This window comes from Neovison vison, chromosome 3 (genome assembly GCF_020171115.1).
Source record: "Neovison vison isolate M4711 chromosome 3, ASM_NN_V1, whole genome shotgun sequence".
Lineage (NCBI taxonomy): Eukaryota > Metazoa > Chordata > Mammalia > Carnivora > Mustelidae > Neogale > Neogale vison.
This window is the reverse complement of record NC_058093.1, coordinates 223,728,785-223,752,524: the sequence shown is the minus strand read 5'-3', so window position 1 is coordinate 223,752,524 and position 23,740 is coordinate 223,728,785. Positions and strand designations below refer to the sequence as shown.

At 54.1% G+C, this 23,740-nt stretch overlaps 1 protein-coding gene across 1 annotated transcript in view; it reads left to right on the top strand.

Annotated features, from left to right (window-relative positions):
• The first annotated feature begins 15,959 nt into the window (after positions 1–15,959).
• Positions 15,960–23,740, top strand: part of FAM222A (family with sequence similarity 222 member A) — a 53,167-nt gene continuing 45,386 nt past the window's right edge. Inside the window, exon 1 of the mRNA XM_044244082.1 lies at positions 15,960–16,238. The gene's annotated coding sequence lies outside the window, so the exon portion shown is untranslated. The remainder of the gene's footprint in view (positions 16,239–23,740) is intronic.

Below are 23,740 nucleotides of genomic sequence, written 5' to 3'. Positions count from 1 at the left end.
AGGCGGGGAGAAGGTCCCACCCCAGGGCTAGGAGGCCTCATTGAGAGTTGTTCTTTCTACCCCACCTGCCTATTAACATTCCCTGTACCCCTCCCTCCTAATAAGCCAGTAGTAATAATCCATTTTTTTAACCCCCCACAGTCCCTACTTCTGGGCTCAAGAATGCAAGATAGCAGCCTCTGACTGTCCATAAACGTGAGAGACAGATGTTGCCAACATCTGGAGATCAGGAAGGCTCAGTCCTGACTGGAACTGGGAACAGTGCCCAGTTGGGTGGAGTGCTCTGGGGGGAGGGGACCTCCTACCTGTCAGTCATCCAGACATGGGGGCCACTTCCACCCCAAAGGAGGGCCCCCAGGCCCTGGCCAGGGCTCCCAGGCTGAGAGACCCTTTGGAGGGAAAGCTGGGCGGGTGCTGCCTGCAGGGAGGGGACTTCAAAGGCTCCCTAATCCCTGGTGACATTTGCAGACACAGGAGTTTGCTTTTTTTATGCTGCGGATCAAAGCCCAGAGCTTTATAAATAACCCTCATAAAAGCCAAGGAGCTTGTAAAGTTAAACAGTAAGTCACAAACAGTGTGAGCATTCAGGGGCAAGATGGAGGCTGCAGGAGTTGGGCCCCTACCCTTGCCTTGCCACCGGCTGGCCACCCACCTCTGCCCTGTAGGAGGCAAGGCCCCACTCAAGGTCAGGAGGGGCTTGGGTTGGATTTGGAGTTTCTGCCCCAGCCTCTGCCAGTGCCCCCAGTTGGCATCCTAGAGCTGGCCAGTCAGTCATTAAATCATTCCTTCCTTCAGTCCATCAGTCAGTCAATCAACAAATGTTTCCTGATCATTTCCAGACAAGGCTCCTGGCCAAGCTTGGACATTCCTGGGATTCTAATCATGGCACTGTTACTTCCAAGCTGGGTGCCTTCCCAAAACACCACCTCGACTTCTTGAGCCTCACTTTCCCTATCTATAAAATGGAGGTACATTTTGAACCCATCCTAAGAGTTGGGAGGCCTTGATGGGCTCAAAACCTCTCCTGGGCGATTATTATTGTTAATCAGACTGCAATAATCCTAGTCAGTGGTCTCTACAAGGAGCTGCTTTGCTTTGTCTGGTTCCCACTCCCCCCAAATTAACCCCCCTTCTGCTCTCTTACCCCAGTTGGGATGGGGGTTTTGATATATGTTTTCTCTGATATCAGAGGGGCCACAGAACCATCACTCAAAGCAAGGCTGTTTCCAGAGGTGGGGTGGGGTGTAAGTTCAAGTCCAGGGTCCAGTACTTCTCAGCTGTATGTTTGGGGGCCTCTGTTCTCCCTCCCTGAGTCTCCATTTCCTGATTTGTCAAACAGGGTGGGGTGGGGCAGTGGGAAGGATCCCATGAGGGCAGGAAGAGCCAGTGCCCGGCACATAGTAGGTGTTCAGGAAATGAACGTGGATAGTTGCAGCTCTTCTCCCAGTGGCAATTTCCATGTGGAGAGCAGAGCCTCCGTGTGGAAGAGGAAGGAGGGATGGGATTGGCAAATGGTCAGGGTCCTTTGAGCTGATGCCTGGGCGCTCCCTCGGGTGAGGAGGTACAGCTGTGGAACAGAATATGCCTGCAGGCATCCCCCTGCCCGATCCCAGTGTCGTCTCTAAGTATGAACCGCAGCTTCAGGATGCCAAGTCCATTTCCTAGATGAGGACCTTTTGGCCCCGGGAGGTGAAAGCATTTGCCTGGGGTCCCCAGCTCAGTTGTGCCAAGACTGGAATTTGAACCCAGACCCTGCATGATTCCAGTCTTGTCTTTGCTCCCATAGGTACCCAAGCGGAACAGCCCAAAGCTGGCTTCCCTCTAGCAGCATCTAGCCAGCCCGGCCATTCTGGAGAAAACCAGTGAACTCCCAGAGCAGAAAACCTGGCTTTACACCCATGTGGCCTCTGAGACAGGGATCCACACTAAACTGTGGCCACCCCAGCTGCCGGCTTCCTGATTCGCTGCGAAGAGGAATGAAGGTTGACCCAGAAGAGGTGGGCATGTGTTTTACTCTGTTCAGGCTTCTGTTAGCCAAATACCCAGAGTTTCAGGGGCTTATAAACGACAGAAACTTGTTTCTCACAGTTTTGGAGTCTTGATGTCCCACATCAGGGAACCAGCACAGTTGGGCAACAGCCCTCTTTCAGGTTGCAGACTTCCTCGTTATGTCCTCCTGTGGCTAAAGGGATTAGGGGAGCTCTTGGGCCTTTTTTCTAAGGGCACAGATCTCATTCCTGAGAGCTCTCTCCTCAGGACTTTGTCACCTCCCAAAGGCCCCACCTCCCATTACTACCATGACCTTGGGCAGCAGGTTTTCAATGTATGAATTTTAGGGGGACACATTCAAGACCACAGAGGCATACCAGTGAATCCTATTAATTGGTTCCATCATTCACTCATTTAGAGAGTGAGTCAGTCGCTAAACAAATGTTTACTGGCACCCAGCGGGTGCCAGGACCCATGCTGGGCACCAGGGCTGCAGTGTAAACCAGATAATCGGGGTCCCTGCCTTCACCCCAGAACCGACTGCAAGGAAGCAGGTGACACAGTTTGATGTGATCAAGGGGAGACCAGGGAATACAGACGTGAAACTCATCCCTTATGTGGAGGAAGAGCAGTAAGAGAGATTCCTGGTGGAGGTGACAGTTGGGCTGGGATGCCAAACAATGAAAAGTTAGAGAAGAGCATTTTAAGAACAGCCTGAAAAAAAGTAAGAAGGAATAGGGTATAGACACAGAAGTGACCACCCCCCAAAACTCCTTTGTTCTGTTTCAAGATCAGAATCCTTGGAGCAGCAGGGTGCTGCTCACACCCATCATGCCCCCATGCCGCTCCCCAGGTAGGTAGTATTCCTTTTATGGTGCCTGAGGCCAGGGAGGCTCAGAGATGTTGAGTAACTTGCCCAAGGCCACACAGCAAAGATGCTTTGGCTCTGGAGCAAAATGGATGGATGTGGCCATCAGGGAACCTTGTATCAGGAGCCCTCCCACAGCCTTCGGGGTTTACAGCCTGTGCCCCACCCAGCAAGTCACCAGTCTGCTGAGTCTTAATTTCCTCATCTACAAAACAAGACCCAGGTGCACGCTCCCCTCCCCCCACACCTGTACAGCCACATCTCTCACTGACCTCGTTAAGGCAGTTGGCCTGAAAGCAGCTGTCCCTGGCGGAAGCTCGGCCACAAAACCCGTCCCAACTAGGCCAGTCACAACGGGATCCCCCTGTGGGCATTTGGCCTAATTGGCATCGCCCCCCCCACCCCACCCCCGGGAGGTGTGCCAGCTTCGCTGTGATCATTTTACACACCCAGGAAACACTTGCCTGGAGCACTTCTGAGCCAGCCCCAGGACTCAGCTCATCTGTGGCTGGAATACGAGCTACACACCCCCGACAAGGCTTCTCTCCTTGCCAGGCCCACACTGGGTGCCCCCCGCAGATGCCTTCACTTGATTCCCAAAACACCCAGCAAGGTCAGTACCTCTGTCCCCACCTTCTGGAAGAGTCCAGGGCAAAGCAGGGGTGGGGACCATCCACAGAGCCCTCACCATCCTGGATGCAGACCTTGGGGGGTCCCTGGTGTTCCAGACCCTGCCCACCCCCAACCCTGCTGAAAAATGAGGATGACGAGAGCCATCTCGTGGGTCAGGCACTGGCTACTGGCCTCGGTTTTCTCATCTGTAAAATGGTGTGAACCTGGCTTGTCAGGTTAGTGTAATAATTAATCACCAGGTAATAACAAGAGTGAACAATAACTGAGCACATACTGTGTGTTGGATACTTCTTAAGGGCTTTGAGTGTATTAACTCTTAACCTTCACAGCAATCACAGGAAGTAGCTCCAACTGTTATCCCCATTTTATGGTTGAGCAAACACAGGCATCAAGAGGTTAAGAAACTCACCCAAACACACATAAAGACCTTAACACAGGAGGCCAAATCAATAAAGGCAAGCTTTTATTTCTGTTCCACTCCCTTGAGCACCCAAAGAACCCCTGCCCACACTCCCTATCCTTTCTCTATCTTCTGCCTCCTTCTAGATAGCAACAGAGGGGGGCATTTATGAGATCATCTAGGGGACCAAGTTGCAGATTCTTTTACCTTGACTCAAGTTAGACAGCAGAAGGAATTTCTGAGTCCTGGGGGCTGCAAGGAGAAGAGTGTGTTCCTCTGTCAAGGCCAAGAGATGCCAAGGTAAAAATGGGAACCAAGACAACAATAGGGACAGGTGGCTCTTCCAATTTCCTTCCAGCCCTGGGACCCCAGAAGCAGGACAGTGGTGGGGCATGCATGGTGTTGTCTCTCTTGGCTGTTTCTTTCTGAGGATGGGGATGCCAGGTTATTGTCTGGCACTGGGGGTGGAGAAGGTCCTCGGTGACAGGATCCTGGGACTGGTGAGAACACCCCTTCCTCCCCGACGCACGCCACCCCCCAGAGCAGCTGGGCAACATTGTGGCTGTCTGTGGGCTCATTTATCATTTCGAGGGGGGCATTGCTGCCGTGAGGTCCCCCAGGACCGCTCTGCCATGGCCCCATCTGATTGAAATCCAGGCCCAGTGCACACTGGGACCAGGGAAGTGGCTGCCTAGAAGCTGAAATAAATAATACCACAGGCAGGAGGCACAAATCTGCCGCTAATTACGGCATATCCTGATTAAATGGGGTGCATGAATAAATATTCCAGCTTGAAAGATGAATCAGCCAGGATGACCGCCATACCAGCCCTATTCTGAGCCTCTCTTGTTCTGCTGATTACCCACAGGGGCAGATGAAGACGGAGTCTTGGCCGCACTTGCCATGTGGCTCAGGATCCATTACCACCTGCCCCCAACTTGGCCTCGATTTCCTTATCCATCCAGTGGCGTGTCAATGATCACCCCTCAACCAAGCCCATGGGTCTGGAGGGAGAATCTGAAAGGGCATTTAGGGTGACTGAGTTTCGACAGAGCCAAGGAGTCAGTGATTAGAGAGAGGAGAGAACAAAGAATTCGGGGCTAGGCAGTCTTCGGTTTGAATCCCAGTTCTGGGACCATCCCGGTGCCTCCATTCCCCCGTCTGTAAATTAGGCAGATGTGACCAGCCACGTACTCTGAGCCACACCTAGCACAAAGCATAAGCAGGAGCTGGTTGAGGAAAAAGAACACCACATACTCGGGTCCTGGCAGTTACTGTCATTAACTCTGGAGGTCCCCAGAAGACCCAGCTTCAGGCAAGGTCCACACTCTTCACACCCACTTAGAGGCCCTGCCTAGAGACTTTTGTGCCTGTCCTCACAGATGCCACCTACTCATTTCCGAGAGGCAGAGCGGTAATAGAATTGGGGGCCCAGGGGAGGGGTGGAGGAGGGAGAATCATCCTGGAAAAGTTTAAATCAATTAACTCCCTTCCAGAAAACAGGCTGAGAAATGTAATGGAGAAATAATGACTTTTCTCCACAGGATTAAATGACATAGACCAGGGCCCAGTGAGGAATCAGGAAGGCGGGCACAGGAACCATGTCTGTGATTGTTTGTGTGGCCCCGAGCAAGTTTTATTTTCTTCTCTGAGTCTTAGTTTCCCCATCTGTACAAGGGGAGGGCTTGGGAATGGCTAATAGAAGGCATGCCTCTCATCAGTCTCCCCATCCTTGCCCATGGCAGGCATTGCTAATCTATTGTGGTACTGTTCTCACTGATCCTGGAGAGGCTAGTAAAGCCAGTCCAAACCAGAGTTCTAGGCATTCCCCCAGATGGGTCAGAGTAGGCATTTGGACACCAGGCTAGGTTTAGACTGTCAGCAAGGTCTCCCCTAGCACTAGGCTGATATTCACCAATAGTCCAATAGTGTTATTATTGCTGTAATAGACCAGAGTCTCTCTCTTCTTTCTCTCTCTGTATATATATATATGTTTATATGTATATAACATATATTACATATATTATATAAAATATAAATTTATATAAATATATAATAAATACAAATATATTTTATATAAATATATCTTACATTTTATATATATAAAGAGCGTGGTTGAACTCACGACCACAGGATCAAGAGGCGCACATTCTGCTGACTGAGCCAGCCAGGTGACCCTATGCTTTCATATGCTAACTCACTGAAACCTCACAACCATCAGGTAAAGAAGTTACTGTTAGTACTATGCTTCTTTTACACAGGAGAAAACCAAGGTCCAGAGAAGGGAAGCGATTTGGCCCAAGGTCACACAGCTACTATGTGGAGTTAAGTTTTGAATCCATGGGCACCTGGGTGGCTCAGTGGGTTAAAGCCTCTGCCTTCAGCTCAGGTCATGATCCCAGGGTCTTGGGATCGAGCCCTGCATTGGGCTCTCTGCTCCTCAAGAGCCTGCTTCCTCCTCTCTCTCTGCCTGCCTCTCTGCCTACTTGTAATTTCTGTCTGTCAAATAAATAAATAAAATCTTAAAAAAAAAAAAGATTTGAATCCATGCCCATGATTCCTGGAAATAGTCCATATGGGCAAGGTTGACACTTCTCTTCTGATCGGCAGCCTGGGGAGGAGGGTCACCATTTCTCTGCACCGAGCTCTGTACCCCCTGCATCACAGGCTCTCTGTTTGGACTTACAACTATCCTCGTTCTCTAGAGGGGGAACTGATGCTCTGAGGGCTGATGGGACCTGCCCCGGGACATGTGACTGATCATTCGCTAGGGCAGGGTGAGGTTGTACTGTTCATTGCCTTGCTGCCCTTCTCCCTGCAGGAATGGTGCCCAAATTTTCCTGGAATTCCAGTGCCCCGCCTAAGCCTGGCATGCTGTAATAGTAGAATGAATGAATGAATGAATGAATGAATGAATGAATGAATGAATACGACAGCTGGTACTAGAAGAGTTCCGGGATTAGGGTATACCCCACTCCTTCCATTATTAGCCCTCAAACCCCCAAGCTGACTCCCTGGCCCTCACTGACCCACCTGCCCCTGGCTGGCTGAACTCTCACCTCTGCCCATGGCCCCAGATGACCCTGGGAGCTTCTGGTCAGGGCCCAAATCCATCATTCCTGAGTGGTCTGTCCCAGCCCTGACTCTCCCCATCCATCTCACCACAGCTAGAGAGAAGGGGGTGGTGCAGGGATCGAAGGGGAGGATTCCAATCCAGGAAACTCTTGGCCCCACTGAAGTCTTCTTCAGTGTCCCCCTCCATTACCTCCCAAGCGGTCACTCCCCACCTGCAGAACACTTAGGTCAAATACCTAGGACCCCAACATAGAACATAGCCAAAGGCAGAGGGCTCTAGTGGGAGGGTACAGGATATGAAGGAGTCCTGTCCAGAGTGCCACACCTGCCCTCTTTGCCTCCAAGCAGTCCCCAGGGTTGGAACCCCCATAGAACCTCCAGAAAGCCTTGGAGAATGATGTCCTGGGGACCAGAAGACCTGGGTGTGAATTTCTACACAGCCACTGGCTAACTGTGCAATCTGGTGTAAGTCTCTTCCCGCTCTGAACCTGATTTCCCCATCAATCACCCCAGAGGATTGAACTCAGTGGCTTTCAGGCTTCTATTGTCGGAACAGTGGAAACCTTTCCTTGAATGAAAATCACATGCAGAACTCCAATATGAAAAAGAGAAGAAATGGACCGAGCTCTAGTTGAAGTGAGTGAGGCAGAGGATGATAGACCCTGGGGCTCTCCCTTTTCCAGCTTCCTCTGCCCTCCCCCACCATAACCAGTGGTCCCTGACACGTCTTCCTAAAGCCCTAAGGTTCCCAGGAAAATTTTGAAACTATCGGAATAGATATTTTTTCAATCATTTTATGATGAAACATTTCAAACATACAGCAAAGTTGAAAGACGTTTACCACAAACACTTCAATATCCACTACCTGGATTCTTCCATTCATGCACTTGCTTTATTAAATAAGGGTCCCCCTCTCAGCTCTGTAACATTTCATGGCTTGGAGAGGACTGTGCTGGTGTGTGTGTGTTGGGGGCGGCAGGGAGAGGGGGGCAGTGTTCCTAGTCCCTTTTGGGAAGTCCTGTGAGTTTGTAACAGCAACACTACCGCTGTAACAAACAAGCCCCTGACATCTTACTGGTATAAATGAACAGATGTTTGTGCTATACCCAGTGTGGCAAGAAGCACTCCAAACCCATCCTAAACCATCCTAGCCATCCTGCTGTCTCTATGCTATCCCATGCCAGATAGAGAAGGCCTAGTCAGCTCTTGGGACAAGCTTAACTTTGTTCAACAAACATGCACAGATATCTTACTATAGACCTGGGCTTTGCACCGAGCACTGACCATGGAAAGATGAACAAGGATTGGCTCCTGCCCTTAAGAACATTCCAGTAAATGGGATAGATAACTCTTTCCTCTGGAACCCTCCCATTCCTGAGAGAAATTTCCATGAGAGCTTCCATTCTCTAAGGGTGGGTAGATCTGACACTGGAATACTGGAGGAAGGACCTGATTTGATGACGCTTTACTGGTCACCTCTGCCTGCCCAGAACAGTGAGCTTATTTTGTTCTTCACTCTTGCAAAGGCACCTTTGCCATACTACATAAGGGAATGAATGTCCAGGCTCAGAGTGTTCAAGTGACTTGCCTAAGGTCACACAGCTAGCAGAGGAGCTGGGATTGGAGCTCAAATATTACTTCCTAGTTCCCTGTTTCTTTCTACCCTATTTAGGTACCTGCTGGAATGCATAGTAGAAGAGAGACACAGCGGGTTAGCTTCCTGACACGGGCCCTAAGCGAGGGGCTTCACACGTGTCCCCTCATTTCTTCCTCCCTACCCCCATGAAGTTGGTGCTGTTACTCTTAGAAAACAGGAAGCCAAGGCTCAGAGAGGTCAAGTGACTTATCCCAGGTCACCCAGCCAGTTTGGTTTCATATCCTGATCTATTTGACCTGATTGGGGCACATCTTGACATGTGGCTGGTTTTTTACGGCTAAACACAGGGACAATGGGGTTGTCCTTTGTCTCAAGGAGGGCTCAAAAGGCAGAGATGCTTTTCCTATTAACAATGGGGTGAACTTATTTTAAGGCAACGGAATGGCATCTTTGAGCCATAGAATAGTTTATGAAACAGCTGCAGACAGCTTAACAGATCCCCTCCCTGCTGGATCCCAGCCAGAAAGGGGCTCTGGGGCCAGGGCGGAGGCACCTTTCTGGAGCTCTCTGGTCCTGAGCCAGGGGCTGGGGCCTCAGGAGAGAGCCCAAAGCGACTGGGCAGGAAGCAGAGACCTGGCGCATCGACAGCGACAGCGTAGGGCCCAATCAATGCTATCTCCCCAGGCCATGCCTGGCCAGACATTGATTTCTGCGGCTGTTGTTAACTCCCTGTTTATGTAACGCCTGAACTTTGCACAACTGAACCGTTTCATGTGCAGAAGAGAGCCTGTTGCCATGAAAACCAGGCCGCGCGTGACAGCCGGGATGCGGCCGTATCCCTGTTTTATTGGCCTGCGCTGAATGTATTTTAACCTTGATAAGTCAATAACTTTTTGTACAAAAGGAGAGCTGCTGGGCAGGCTTGGGAGGGCCTATTGGCCTTTCCAGGCTGAGGTGGGGTGGGGAGGCAGGATAGGCTGGGTTTAATCCTCTGGAAATCTCCCTGCCACTTAGAGCCTGGGAGAACCCAGCCCAGCGGGGCCATAAGAGCAGAGATCGACCTTGTGGGGGGATGTGGGGACCACCCCCACCTCCCGTCACTGTTTCTTGCGTGTGAAGGCCTCCAACTAAGTCAGAAAGCTATCTCAAAGACCATCAGGGTTCAGATCCTGGTGCCGCCCACCCAGGAGCTCCATGCCACCTTGAGCAAGGCCACTGATGCCAGCCTCAAGGTCCACATCTGTAACATGGGCCAGTGGTTCACCTTCATGGGCTTGCTACAAGGTTTACAGATCCCAGATGAGAAGCACCTGGGGTGGTGCCTGGTCCGTAGCGGGGCCTCACTAGATGCATATCCCTGTTACTGTGGCCTCTTTTTTTTTTACACTAATCATCACTAATGACCTTTTGCAGACCTCATACGATGCTTCTGGTCCTTCCTTGAAATAAGCAGGGTTAAGTAGTCCCAACTTTCAGTTGAGAAAACTGAGGCCCAGGGAAGCTGCCTGGCTTGTCCAGAGGGGTCCCATGACAAGCTGGTGGTGCTGATTGAAGGAAAGAAATCCTGGACTCCCAGTCCAGTGCTCTTTCCAACCCCCCCGACAGCCAACCCCAGACTCCGCTGACATCACTAACTGATGGCAGCACAGCACTCATTCCCTTCTGGGCCTGGTAAGGCCTCAGAATTCCCTTCGACTTGAGACTCAGATGAAACTGGATGCCCCAAGAGGACTCTGGGCTCCAGGCCCACCTCTGGTCCAAACTTACCGCATGATTTTGTGCAACTTCCTTCCCCTCTCTGGGCTTCCTGATCCCCAGGGGTGAAATAAGAGGGATTTAACAATTCCTAGATTCTCTTGGGTTTTCCTAGTGGAAGGGACCCCACCACCTTCTGGTGGCTATCCCAACTCCCCAGGCATCTTGAACCTTCTCCAATTCCATCCACAAATATCGACCCAGAACCTAGTGTGTGCAAGGTAGTGGCAGTATAGCACCAAAGATGACGCCCAGCAGTCCTCCCCACCCCCTGCAGAGCTGACCATGGAGACCAGGAGACAGAAAATAAACAAGTCAACCCACAAGTGCCCAGGGAGTTGCCAACAATAATAAACACTGCAGAGGGAAAGCAAAGGAAGGGACTCTGGGGAGAATAACTGTAGATGGGGTGGTCAGGAAGGGCTTCTCAGAGGAGGTGACATTTGACCTGAGACTAGGGTCGTGCAAAGAGCAGAAGGAAGAGTATTCCTGGTAGAGTTTAGGCAAAGGCCTCAGGGAAAGAGTTTGGCACCTGCCAGCGATCAAGAGGGGGTCAAATTGGCTAGAGGTAAGTGTGGCAGGGGCTGGTCCCTGAGGCTCTGTGGGCCTCCTCATCCCCCATCTCCTGGGCTTCTGGCACCATCTCCCTGGGCCTGCCCTAGGGAGAGGTTCCAGGTACTGGGGGGCAGGGCTGGGTGAATAACAAGGTTACACGTGCTTCTTTCCCCTTTTCTCCAGAAGGAGCATAAAACGCTCTTTCTTTTCTGCTTATTAATAGCTCTGATTAAATTATCTCTGAAAAACCTACGTGGTATGCACCAATGGGGGCTCGGCTCCCTCCAGGATCTGGCCTAGATAATGGCAACAAGGGCAGGTGAGGCAGGTGGGGGCTGGAGAGGGAGGCTAGGGCAGTCCTGCTCCCCCAACCAGGACAAAAATCAGTCTCTGCCTCCCCACCTTCCTCCCCAGGCCAGCTCAGACTCTGACCATCTCCACTCTTGGGGCATTCATATCCCCCTCACTTGGGACACTAGGCCTTTGCGTTGGTGATTCTCTCTGCCAGGACCACTCTTCCCCTCATCCTTCCCCTTGGCTACCTTCTATTCATTTCTCACAGGGCTACTGATCAGCGTTTCCACCATCCCCAACCCACCAGCTGGGGCAGGTGGCTGCTCCAGGCTTTTCCCCCTCCTGTTACCTGAGATGATAACTGCTAGTTGTCTTATCTGTCCCCCCATGAAACTTGAGTCCCACAAGGTCAAGGACTGTGTTTGGATCACTGCTGAATCCCTAGTGGCTAGCATGGAGCAGGCACTTAGGAAATGCTGAAAGAATGAATGAATGAATGAATGAGCAGAGTTAAAGAGGGAATGGGCATGACTAACCTTACGTACATGGGAGGGTGGGAGCAAAAGTTTCAGGTTCCAGACCCCTTGAGGGTCTTGCCTATGTGACAATTAACCCCATTTCACAGATGGGGAAAATCAAGGCACAGAACAAATGAGTCACATGGCTGGAGTCAGGATTCAAACCCAGTTGGTCTGATTCCACCCCCTCCTCCTCTCCCTGCTTCTCCACTACAAAGAAAACCTGAACCATATTTATTCACTGATTCAGAGATTAATTCAACAAAACTTAATATCGAGTGCTGACTGTATACCAGGCTTGTGGTAGGGCTAACACAGTTCAAATGCAGCCCCTGCCCTCTCAGAGTCCTCAGATTGGTGAGGAAGACTGTCCAATAAGTGGACCCTTATATGAAGGGGGAAGTGCCCCGGTCTGGAGGGCAGTAGTCAGGGAAAGCTTCTCGGAGGAAGTGGCACCCTAGCTAAAATCTGGAGGAGGAGCAAGAGTTGACTACCTGGGGGGAGTCAACTAGTTGAAATGGACAGAATGGGTAAAGGACTGGAAGTCAGAGAGACACCTGGGAAGATGTGCAGGCATTTCAGCAAGACGGGAACATAGGAGGTATACAGGGACAGTGAGGACTGAGGTGCTCTCTGTCATCCAACCCCCTCAGGGCCTCTTGAACCCCTGGCCGGAGCCAACATTCAAGCGCTGGCCCGCCTAGTGGTTCCGTGGACCGTGGCAAATCTATCTTGACACTGTCTCCATTCACATAATGCAGAATTATTGCACATGACCACAGCAAGGGGAGGCTGGATCAAGGCTGGGAACTGGGTGGCCAGGGGGCATGGACAGGAAGGCCTGAACTCAGGGAGATGGGCACTGTATGAGTGTGGGATGCTATATGTGAAGGCCTGCAGCTGAGCATCTCTGAGACCCTTCACCTGCCTGGACGGGTGTGAGAGGCACCTGTAAGATGGAGCTGTCCACCTGCGGAGCTACGTTCCAGCCTGCTCCTGCCTGAAATCCCACCACTAGCTCATCATGGCCTCCCAGACCTTTGGAGGTGGAGGGGCCTTTGAGATCTTCTAAACCCCTGGCTGGACATTGGAACCACAGTTGAATCTTTGGAAGCCACTAAGTCAGGGAGGGGTGCCAGCTCACAACAGCCTGATTGGTAGGGCTGGGTCGTAAGTCCCACACTCCATTTTACAACAGAGGAAACTGAGGTCCAAAGAGGAGAGGAATCCTGCCTTCAAGGCCACACCCTGTCAATTAGTGGCTGGCACAGGGTGCAATAAATCAAGATCAGGGGCTCAGGCATTTGGGACCTGGTTCTGTCATTGTGTGACCTTGTGCAAGTCACATGACCTTCCTTGGCTGTAAGATGTGGACAGTAATTGAATAGACCTTCCAGGGGTGCTGTGAAGGTAAAAGGAGGTAGAAATACGTGATATAAACAGCACTGAGCATGTGCCCTGCACATAGTAGGTGTCCAAGCCAACTTATGATGGAAAAAAGCCCAAACTTAGGAAAATAGGTGGTTTGGCCCCACAGTCTTCTTCTCCACTTCCCGCCCTTTCTTCACAGGGTTTTGGTTGTTAACCGTGTTGTCCCTGGCTTGAGTCCTGCCCCATATTCTCTCCACCAGTCCACACCCTGGGTCCACCCAGTGTGTTGCCCTGGCAACTTGCCCTGACGTCACTAACAGGTCTGGTGGCTGGCCCCTGGAGTGGTGAGAGAGGAAGCAGCCGGGGACGGGATCAAGTTCACAGGTAAATCCCCATCCCAACCCCAACTCCAAGAGAGTTGGGTGGGACAGCCCAGGAGAACTAGAGCAGGACCCTAAAGCCAGGAGCTGCTGGGAATGGCACTTGTGGCAGCCGCTCGAGGGCCTGAAACAGGGTCAGCTCCTGCCCTAGATAAGACAGGGGGTGGCCTACTTGGTCAGCCCTGGAGCTCCCCAACGGGCGCCTCTTAGGCTGTGGATAGGGGCAGGTTGGCTGGCCTAAAAGTAGGCTAGCCAACCCGCGTCCCCCGCCCCCTCCCCACCAGCCCGTATAAGCAGCCCATCTCACTGGGTACACTCACAAGGGTCTTCAAAGCCTTCCAGGTCTAGATGACTACAGTTGGCATTTACTGTGCACTTACTGTGTTCTGAATCCTTTCCAGCAATAACTTTTTGTCCACACAACAACCCCCTCCGATAGGCATTATGATACACAGACACGAGACGAGGCACAAAGCCATGAAGGTACATGTCCAAAGCCAATAGCCAGCAAGGACAAGGATGGAATCCCACCCAAGTTCCATGGGATTTCATGGGGTCACATGGACATAGCTTGACCGTGCTCAGAGGAATTCTGGCTGTGGCTTTGCATTACTGTAGGGATCCTGAAGTCTCTCCTGGAAAGCTGGCTCCCCAACTTGCTGTGGAATGGACACATGGCAACTGAGAGAACTATCCCTCCCAGGGTTCAGTTTCTCCAGCTATAAAATGGGACTGCTAAGCAAGCCACCCATTGGCTGTCAGACAGACCTGTTGAGAACCTATGAAACTGCTTAGAAAGTAAAAGGCAAAAAAGAAAAAAAGAAGAAAGAAAGAAAGAAAGAAAAAGGCCAGGTGCAGTACAGTTTGATGGAGTCAAAATTTGGGTACCAGGTGATACTGTGCCTCAGTTTCCCTGTTTGTTAAGTGGAGGAGAATACCAGGACCTGCCGTCCATATCTGTGGCGTGGATACCATGCGGTGGACTTTGTGAAGAGCTCAGCACAGCGCCGGGGTATATAGTTCGTGGTCCATGATCTCAACTGTGATGCCAAAAATCGTTCAATGCCAAAAATATGCCTTGGGGCAAAGCGCTCCGGACAGAGTGTCACTTCATATATCTTAGCCTCAATTTCCTCTATAAGCTGGGAGAATAGTACCTACCATATCGGTTTTCTCATCTGTAAAATAGGGGTGATAATACCTATCTTACCAGCTTGTTGTGAACATTAGAGTACTTTGTTACATAAGTTCTAGTTTATTATCTTTAACAAATTCCTCATAGGATTTTTTCAAAATTAAAAGAAACAATGCAAATAATGCTCTTAGCAGAGTGTCTTGCCTCAAATATGTGCACAATAAAAAATACCGGTTTTTCCAACTCGGGGTCCCGACAAAGGGAATACAAATACCAGCATGCTCTGCGCCCCAAGTCGGGGCCCCTCCGCCCGGCGTCTGTGCGCCGCATGCCGGGAGTTGCAGTCCTCGAGAGGCAGGTCCCGCCTCGCCCCAGCCTGGGGAAGGAGGTTGGAGAGCCGCCCTGCCGGCCTTTGAATTTTGCCGCGAAAAGCGCGCGTGGCGGCCCCCGGCCCCGCCCCCCGCAGGACGCGGCGCCGCGTCACCCTGGTAACCGCCTCTCGGCCGCCGCTGATTGGGCCGGACCTCAGGGGGCGGGCGGGGGGCGAGTCGCTGCGGCCGCTGCCGGCGCTCGCGCCTGTCAGTCGGGCCGGAGCGGAGCAACGGGCAGCACTGCTGAGCCGGCGGCTCTGCGGAGAGGCTGCGTGCTCTAGCCGAGGGAGGTGAAGAGCCGAGCCCGCTACCTGCGGTCCGGCGTGCGGCACCTGGGCCTGAGGCGAGGCGAGGCAAGGCAAGGCGAGGCTAGGCGAAGCGAAGCGCCGGCGCGCGTCAGGCGGCGCGAGGCTGAGCCCCGGGAGCCCCTGCGCGCCGCCAGGGGCCATGGGCGCGTGAGAGCCCGGCGCGCGCCGCCCCTGCTGCAGCTCGCGAGCTCGCACGCCCGGTGTACCGTGCTCTGGGCCGTTCCTACGACCGCCCTGCGCCACCCGGACCGGTTATTTCGCGGCGCCGAGGCCCCCTGGGCTGCCATCCGAGCCTCCGCCGCCCGCTGCCGCCGCCGCCACTCTCCAGCTTCCCCTCCCCCCACACCCAGGGCTCGGAGTAGGAGGAGGAGGGGCCAGTACGTTCTCGTCGCCGCTCTTTGCAACCTGCGGGGGTCGGTGCATTGCCCGGCGAGGAACCGGGGCCGCTGCAGGTGCGTGCAACCCCGGAGGAGACGACCCCCCTCACACCCCCCAGGCGGACCGGGGCACTGCGAGCCTCTGGCGGGCGGTCGAGCGAGAGGAAGCAACAAAGACAGGCTGCAGCTGGGGCCGGCGAGAGGGGCCGTGGCCGCCGGGCTCCTGGCGCGAGCAGAGAGGGCGCCCCGGGGAGCGGCGCGGGCAGAGCTGCAGCCCTGAGCGGGACCCCGAGGGGAGGCGCAGCGCCGCCCGCCGGACGTGGTGAGCACAGGCCCCGGCGAGGATGCGCCACCTGAGCGTCCGAACGGCCCAGGTCCTGGGCGGGTACGACCCACGCTGAGCGGAGAGACCGGCCACCCCTGACTTCGGACGGCGCGAGTCGGTGCCTGGATCACCCTCACGGACAGCGTCCCTTTGCTCCCGGAGAAAGGTATCGGCCCCCAAGGGGGTCTCCCTCAGGCAGTCTCTGCCGCCTCTGCATGGCTGCGACCCGGCGAGCGAAGAGTCGTCGCCGCTGAGACCTGGTGCCCTTCAACGGCCTGGCTGATCTGGTGAGTTCCGCGGGGCGGGGTTCCGGGCTGGAGCCGGGGGCACTCCCTGGCGTCGGGGCGGCCGGATCAGAAATAAAGGGGCCCTGAGCTGTTGGTAATCCTGAAGCAGCGATGCTCCTTCTCTCCCCCCCGCCCTTTCCCGCTCACACACAACTTGTCTAGACCGGCCAAGCGGCCGGCATGGAGCTTGGGAGCCTGTTGGGGGACTCCACGGAGCCTCGGGTGAGGCGTATGCCAGAGAGGAAAGGTCACCCCACCCCTAAAGCCAACAGACAAAGGTAGTAGCTCCATCTTGCGAAAATTCCCAGGGAACTCCCGCGTCTTGGAGGGCCAAGGAGGAGGGTATCCAGGATGGAACCCTTGGGGTGCTCCCGAGCAGCCTCTTAGGTCCTCAGGGGACATCCGCTTAGCGGTGGTTGTGGAGTCCCAGCCATGCAGGTGGTTGCGTTTGAGGATTGTGCCCTCCAATGCTAGATCATAGCAGGGTCTCCCGTACAGCCCTCATTCCTCCAAAAATCTCACAGGGATGGTGGGTTTCCCAGTGGGGCCACAGCCTGACGTCACTGCCAGGCATCTGACGTCACTGGGGTTGCCGTGGCGACAAGACTTGCATTGACCCAGGGTCGGAGGGGCGGGGTCATGGTAACCAGGGGCAGACTGGATGCCTTTGGCTAATGGGGGGTGAAGGCAGATCCTACCCCAGCCCCCAGCCTCAACTGCGGTCCTCTGACCTAAATCCCCAGCTCTTCATGAGGTGGGGGAGGGAAGCAGTGCCAGCTGTCCCTGCTGATGCTCCTCCCCCCAAGGACAGGTGTTCAGTTTTGCCCATATAGCCTGGCACTGCCTGGGGGCTCAGGACTGCCAAATAGAGCAACTTTGTGCTTTCAAAAGGGATGCTACAGAGAAGACTTCCTCGAACCCCATTATAAACCCAGCCAGCAGGTTGAAGTTCCCAGGGTCCCTAGAGAGACGTGCCCCCCCCCAAAGAGGCCACTTCCGCTCAGGAAAAAGGTGCAGGGAAGGTGCAGAGGAGCTGCTGCCTGCTACCCCTCCAGTCCAGGGGTTCCCCCTGCTGCACAACACCAAGGTGAAGGGCCTTGGCCAAGCCTGGACTCCTGTCTTCCCCGCTCTCCTTTTGCTGTTTAAGATGATTCTGACAAGCACAGTATGGTGCTCATTAAATGAATGGAGGGCAAGTCAGTCCCGTCAATGCCAAGGTCTGAAAAAAGTGTGTCCCTGCCAGGGGCTAGCTTTGATGGGAGTCAGGCACTGGCCCTCTCTGCCGCACACTCCCCCGCTCTCACAATGCCCTAGCCCTGGCCCTGTGCCTTGTGAAGGCCCAGAGAACCCCCAGCCAGTATCCTGCTGCTGGGTTCTTGGATTCGTCTTGAGTTCCTTCCAGCAATTGCTATTATTGTCGGATGTGGGTGAAAGTGGTGTGATCGCATTTGGAGGTAAAGGTTAGAGAACCGTGGTACTGCTTCGTTGTGGGGCGGGGTGAGAGCAGAGGGAAGTGTGTGTGGGGTCATTATGAGAGCCAGGCCCCAGTCTGGATGCAGGTAGCATTTTTTCTCTTCTACTCCCAGGCTCTCTAGCTAGATTAACAGGTCAATAAATATCAGTGGAGCTGCTTTGAGGGGCTTGGCAGGGAGATGATATTTCCAGCTGAAATGGTGTCGTTAAACACACAGGCTTCCAAGGACAGAGCAACAGCAGATGGGGGCGGGGGGAGAAGTGGGAGAGGTGGGCAGAAGGGCTGTTTGCGCTGCCTCTCGAAGCTTCCCAGTTTAGAAACAAACCCGGAGTGTGCGCCAGAGCTCCACAAACACAGGCGGTTGGAGGTCCTCCTCGGAGTATTTACACTTCCGCAGCCAAAGCGGAGGGAAAGGCTGTCAGAATTGGGCAATTCCTTCTGTTCCCTTCCCTGGGCTTGGCAGTAGTACCCGGCGACGAGCAGGAGGGGATGCCAGCTTATCCGGCGTCTCCCTGCTTGCCAGGCACTGCATAGGGGGAGCTCAGTTACCGCTCAGAGTGGCTCACACGTGGTGGCCCATTTTACAGATGAGGAAAACAGTCTCAGGTGCACAGCCCCGCAGTTCTGAAGTGCCTCGGCACCAGCACCAAAGTCCCCAGGTCTTCCCACCCTTCCCCGTGGGGAGAGGAAGCCTTACACCACTTGTTGGACAGGGTCCCCACAAGAGTGGTGAGCTATCAGCTATAGAGGGAGTCTGGCCACGAAGAGGCCTTCCCACACTGAAACCTGAGTTTGAATCCTTGCTTACAGGATACTCTCGAGCTGAGTAGTAACTTGTGTGCTGGCCTTGCGGACAGCCTGCTCTCCTCACCCCTGGCACCCCCTTTCTCCTGCACTGGGGGAAGTAAGGTGGGCCATGAAACCTGCCCATGGTTTCATGGGGAGGCATTGAGAGAGATGCCCCTTCTAGCTCCCCACCAGGAGGGTTGAGACTGCACTCTGTCACCTCAGGGACCCTCCAGGTACACACTCCCCTGTTAGAGAAGTCAAGGATGTCGATGGGTCAACAGCAACATTGGTAGATGTGGCTCCTGACCAGTCTGAAGGTTGGCAAGGGCCCTCTGGGAGGGGTGCACTGGGACTCTTGGGACCAAACAGAATCCACCAGACAGAGTGCAGAGCATGTACTGGGCATTGGGTGTGGTGGTCTATGAGTGCTGGGGTGTGCTGGATGAGGGGAAGCAGGGACCCTGGAGACTTAGGTGGGATGGGAGAGATTGAAGCAGGGGACAGGATCCAGTTAGGGCTCTTTAACAGGGATGGTAACCCTGACCAGTCTCCTCTTTCAAGGTTAGCTCCCACTCACCCCAGTAATCCTTATCTCACTTGTCTAATTCCGCCTAAGCTCGTAAGCTCCCCCATCCCTTGTCTCTTCTGAGCCTCACAGTTGTTCTGGCCAGGGCCTGGGCTGGGTTGCTTAAACCCCATTGGTGGGCAGTGGCTCATGGTTAAGAGCCACGCGATGGAATGGGTCCACCCTTGTTGGCTGTGTGACCTTGGGTGAGCAGCTTTGCCTCTCTGAGCCTCATCCTCAGAACAATGCCTCGAATGACTTAGCCCAGTCCCTCCGGAGCCAAAGATCAAAGATTGCAGGGTAGGCAGAGACCCTTACAGCCACCCTCCACTTGGTCTCCCACCCACCTACCCAGGGCACCCCACGTGGTGAGCACACGTGGCTCCCTCCTACCTGAGTTCCTACAGGGCTGGGCCCTGGCCAGCGCCCTCCTGCCGCCCCCCAAAACCTCTCCCGTCCCCCTCCACCTTCTAGTCCTTCACAAACCGGAGGAAGCAATAGGAGCAGCTCATATTCATGAACCGTAATTCAATCAGGCGGCGATTCCTCTGGGCTCGGGGCGGGGGTGAGAACGAGGAGGCGCGCACAAAAGGGCCGCTTTATTACCTCCCGCGGGCCGGGAATTGCTGCTCTCCCCCAGCAGCGGCCGGAGCCGCCTTTATTGTGTTAACCCATTTGCGTGTCAAGAGCTATTGTGCGCTTTCTCCTCCTGCGCCCGGCGAACTGCGGGCGGAGGGCTGCGCGCCGGCCGGTCACCTCCGCGGGCGCCGCCCACCGCCCTGATTGGTTGCTAAGTGATTTGCATCCAAGGTAATCACTTTTATCTCAGAAGGATGTCGACTATAATTATAAGCTACTGACATCTTTTGAAATCTGCCTAATGACTATTTTAGTCTGCACGGGCTGGGGGTGGGGAAGGGAATTCTGGAGGCTAGGGTGGGCGGGGAGGAGGCTGGTAGGGGGATGGATTCCTTACACCTGGACCACTGATTCGTTACTTGAGAAATACCGGAGTGCCTCCTGCGTGCCTCGAACAAAAGAGAGGTTCCGATCGGGCTTGCGGTTGCTCGTGTGGGCGGAGTTAGTACCATTTCAGAGATGGGGAAATAGAGGCCTGAAGGAATGAGCCACCAGCTCAGAGTCATATATGCAATAAGTGGTTGGAACTGCAGGTCTCTCTGCCCCCCAAATTCATGTGCTGGTCCCCGGATGAGGTGTAGACAGAAATAATAGCGGTGAGCCTTCCTGGGTTGGAGGTCACCTGTCTGGTACCTCCTGGGATGTATGTCATCGCCTTAAGGAATGCAGGCGCTGTTACTACATTTTACTGGGAAGGAAACAAGCACAGGGAGGTTAACTTCCTTGCCCAAGGTCACAGAGCCAGGAAGGAGCACAAGCAAGAAACCCGTTGGTGGCCAGAAGTGGGAGTGCGGAAGGCAACATGGCCAGTGAGAAGCTGATGAAAGAGTGAGCCTGGGGCCCCAGCTACCCCCCCCCCCACACACACACTCCTGGGTCCGCTTGGGATCAGGCATTGCGCTGGGCAAGGGCACCCTGCTGGCCACTGTCTGTGTGGCAGAGCTCTAAGCCATCAGATGGCCCACAGCCTCCATGGGGAGGAAGAGGAGCCTGCAGCTAACTCGAATTCTGGTCAGAGCCAGAGGAAGGGTTGGTGGAGGGAAAAACTGCAGCTGGTCATGGAGGGCTTCCTTACAGAGGGGGCTTTTGCTCTTGGGCTTGAGGACTGGGTGGATCTGCCCCATGTGGAGTAAATGATGATGATGTTGGCAGAGGGACTTTGAGATTCCAGGACATGACCAGGAAGGGCAGGGGGAGCTTATAATAGGGAAGAGGTAAAGGGAGAAAAACTAAAAGAGTGTGCTGGGCCTCAAGTGCTGAGCTAAGTACTTGATGTGTCTAGGGAAGAGCAACCTGAAGCCAGCAAATCTGGGTGCAGAGAGGTCAGTCTGGCAACCTTTGCAGGGCCTTAGGAGTTGCGCCTGAGCCCTGGGCTCCTGCACTCTCACGGCTCTGTGCCTTCAGACAAGTCACTTTGCCTCTCTGGGCCTCACTTTTCTCATTCGTTCAAGGAAGTACTGGCAGTTTGCCCCCAGGCTTGTGGGTGGGATGCGTCGGAGCCCTTCAAAAGTGGGTGGGATGCGTCGGAGCCCTTCAAAAGTGGGTGGGCTCAGGCACAGGCCCCAACCAGTCATCCCAGCCCCACAGCAAACCAGCATCCCAGCCACAGCAGCTGTCTGGGGCCCTGGGAAGCCCCTGCCATTGTGCAGAGGGCACAGGGGACAAAGGCCGGGAGGTCAGGGAGTAAGGCCGAGGCTGGCTTTGAACAGGCTCCTGGGGATGGGGACTTAATGATGCAGAACTTAATGACCCGGAGTCTGTGGGGAGGAGGGGCCTCCCTTAGAGGAAGAGGAGGAGGAGGGCAGTCCAGCAGCCAGCTGTCTGCTCCAGGATCCCTTGCCAAGGCAGGGGCAGCTTCCCCACAGGGGCCAGGTCTGAGCTTGGCATTGCGAGAGGTGGAGGGGCATAGCCTTCCAGCCTGCAGTCCCTGGGCCCTGAACTGGGACCCTGGCCCTGTCCCTCAGCGTCGGTGTGACCTCCCTCTCCTCATCTGTCACATGGGCCAGGGGTCCCTGTCGGAGGGCAGCTGTGAGGCTTGGCAGGAGCCCATAGCAAGCGGGCAGTAAACAGGACCTGCTATTTTTACTCTCTATTCACCCGTTCATTCAGAGAGCTCACTGCTCTGTGCCAGGCTCTCTGCCAGGTGCTGGGGACGCAGAAGTGAGCATGCCCAGTTGCCTTAAAAGGTGGTGAGGCCTCAGACCCCCCATCACAGTGCAGCGGGTCGGTCACCACAGTACAAGAATTCACAGTCTGCAGGCACCATGCCAGGGGTAGGGGGACTGCAGTGGACAGGCTTCATATGGCCCCTGCCCTTTGGGACTCCAGTTTCTCAAAGCAGGCTAGGAAATCAGAGGCAGAAGCCATTACTACCAGCTGGGAGAACCAGGGAGGGCTCCCTGGAGGAGGAGAAGGAGGAAGAGGAGGGATTTTCAATGGCCAGCCTTGGAGATTTCTGTCTAAACCCTTTTTGCCTATTATGGGGCTCACAGGACACTGCCAGCCTCTGCTGTGCCCCAGACTAAGTTTCCTGCTTTGACACTTTGTTCTCTCATTTAATCCTCCTATGATTGTGGGAAGGGTATTTTTATCCCTGTTGTGTAAATGAAGAAACTGAGGCTTAGCAAGGTAAAATGACAGCCCGGGGCACCCTGGCAGATCAGCAGAATCCCCTTGGCTATCCGTGCTAGCTTCTGCCTGTCTTCCTCCTGGGAAGGAAGGCAGGCGGAGAGAGTCCTAGGATCCTAGGGCAGGGGCCTAGGGGACTGAGTTCTAGGCCAGCTGTTTTCCTTATGAGATGCATGACCTTGAGCTCAAGTTACCTCCCACCCCAGCCCAGCCTCAGCTGTGTCCTCTGTAAAATGTCAAGGATGGCAAATCTGTGGCAGGCCTGGCTTGCCTTCCACCGCTGTGCCCTTGGCAGACATCGCCAATCAATTGCTGCCCTCTTCCCCTGCTGAGTTCTTCCCCTGACCTTGGGTTCTTTCCAGGGCTCTGGGCAGGCAGCTCCAATCAATCAGTGGGGCCTGTGAGCTGAAGCCTGCTTGCCTGCCTGGCCTTGATGAGCTCAGAGGTCTCTCCCGGCCCATTTCCATATGGTAGCAGAATGAGGGACACTGGGGGGTCTTCTCCGTGGATGTAGGTGGTTCTGCGGTCGAAGAAGCTGTTGAAGTGTAAGAGTCCCTTTACCTTCCTCCAGCTCCTGGAGAGACCTGTGTCTAAGTGGCCCAGTGCATGCTCGTTTCAAGTGCTCTGGGTGGATTCCAAAAGCATTCCGCCTGCATAATAATAACAGCCTTTACTGAGCTCTTCCTGGGAGCTTGGTCCTTCACCGATACTCTCTGATTCATCATTCTGCAGAGCACTGCCTTGTGCCTCTTGGCTCCTCTAGGAAGACATCTTAACCCATTTTAGAGATGAGGAAATTGAGGCTCAGAGCCATTAAACAGAATAGGGTAATGTACTTTGATGAGCAGCTATGCTGACATTCACACTCAGATCTCAAGGTCCACAGCCTAAAGCTGGCTCAAGTGTGGCAGGCAGCCAAGGCAGGCTTCCTGGAGGAGGTGTCGTTAAAGCACTGGTGGGCTTCTGACAGGCAGAGTTGGTCCTTTTAAGAAAGAGGTGGGGCCCCTTCTGGGTGAAGCGAACAGCGTGAGAAGCAGCTCAGAGACAGGCAGGCAGGAGTGACCTAGTGTGGGTTGAGGGTCCTATAATGTGGCTGGACATGGCTGGAATATGGAGACATGGGGGCTATGACAGGAGCCAGGGCTGGTCTTGGCTTCTGGACTACATGGTAGGGAACTGTGGCAGCTCTTTTTTTTTTTTAAAGATTTTATTTATTTATTTGACAGAGCGAGATCACAAGTAGGCAGAGAGGCAGGCAGAGAGAGAGAGAGGAGGAAGCAGGCTCCCTGCAGAGCAGAGAGTCTGATGTGGGGCTCGATCCCAGGACCCTGGGATCATGACCTGAGCCGAAGGCAGAGGCCTTAACCCACTGAGCCACCCAGGTGCCCCCTGTGGCAGCTCTTTAAG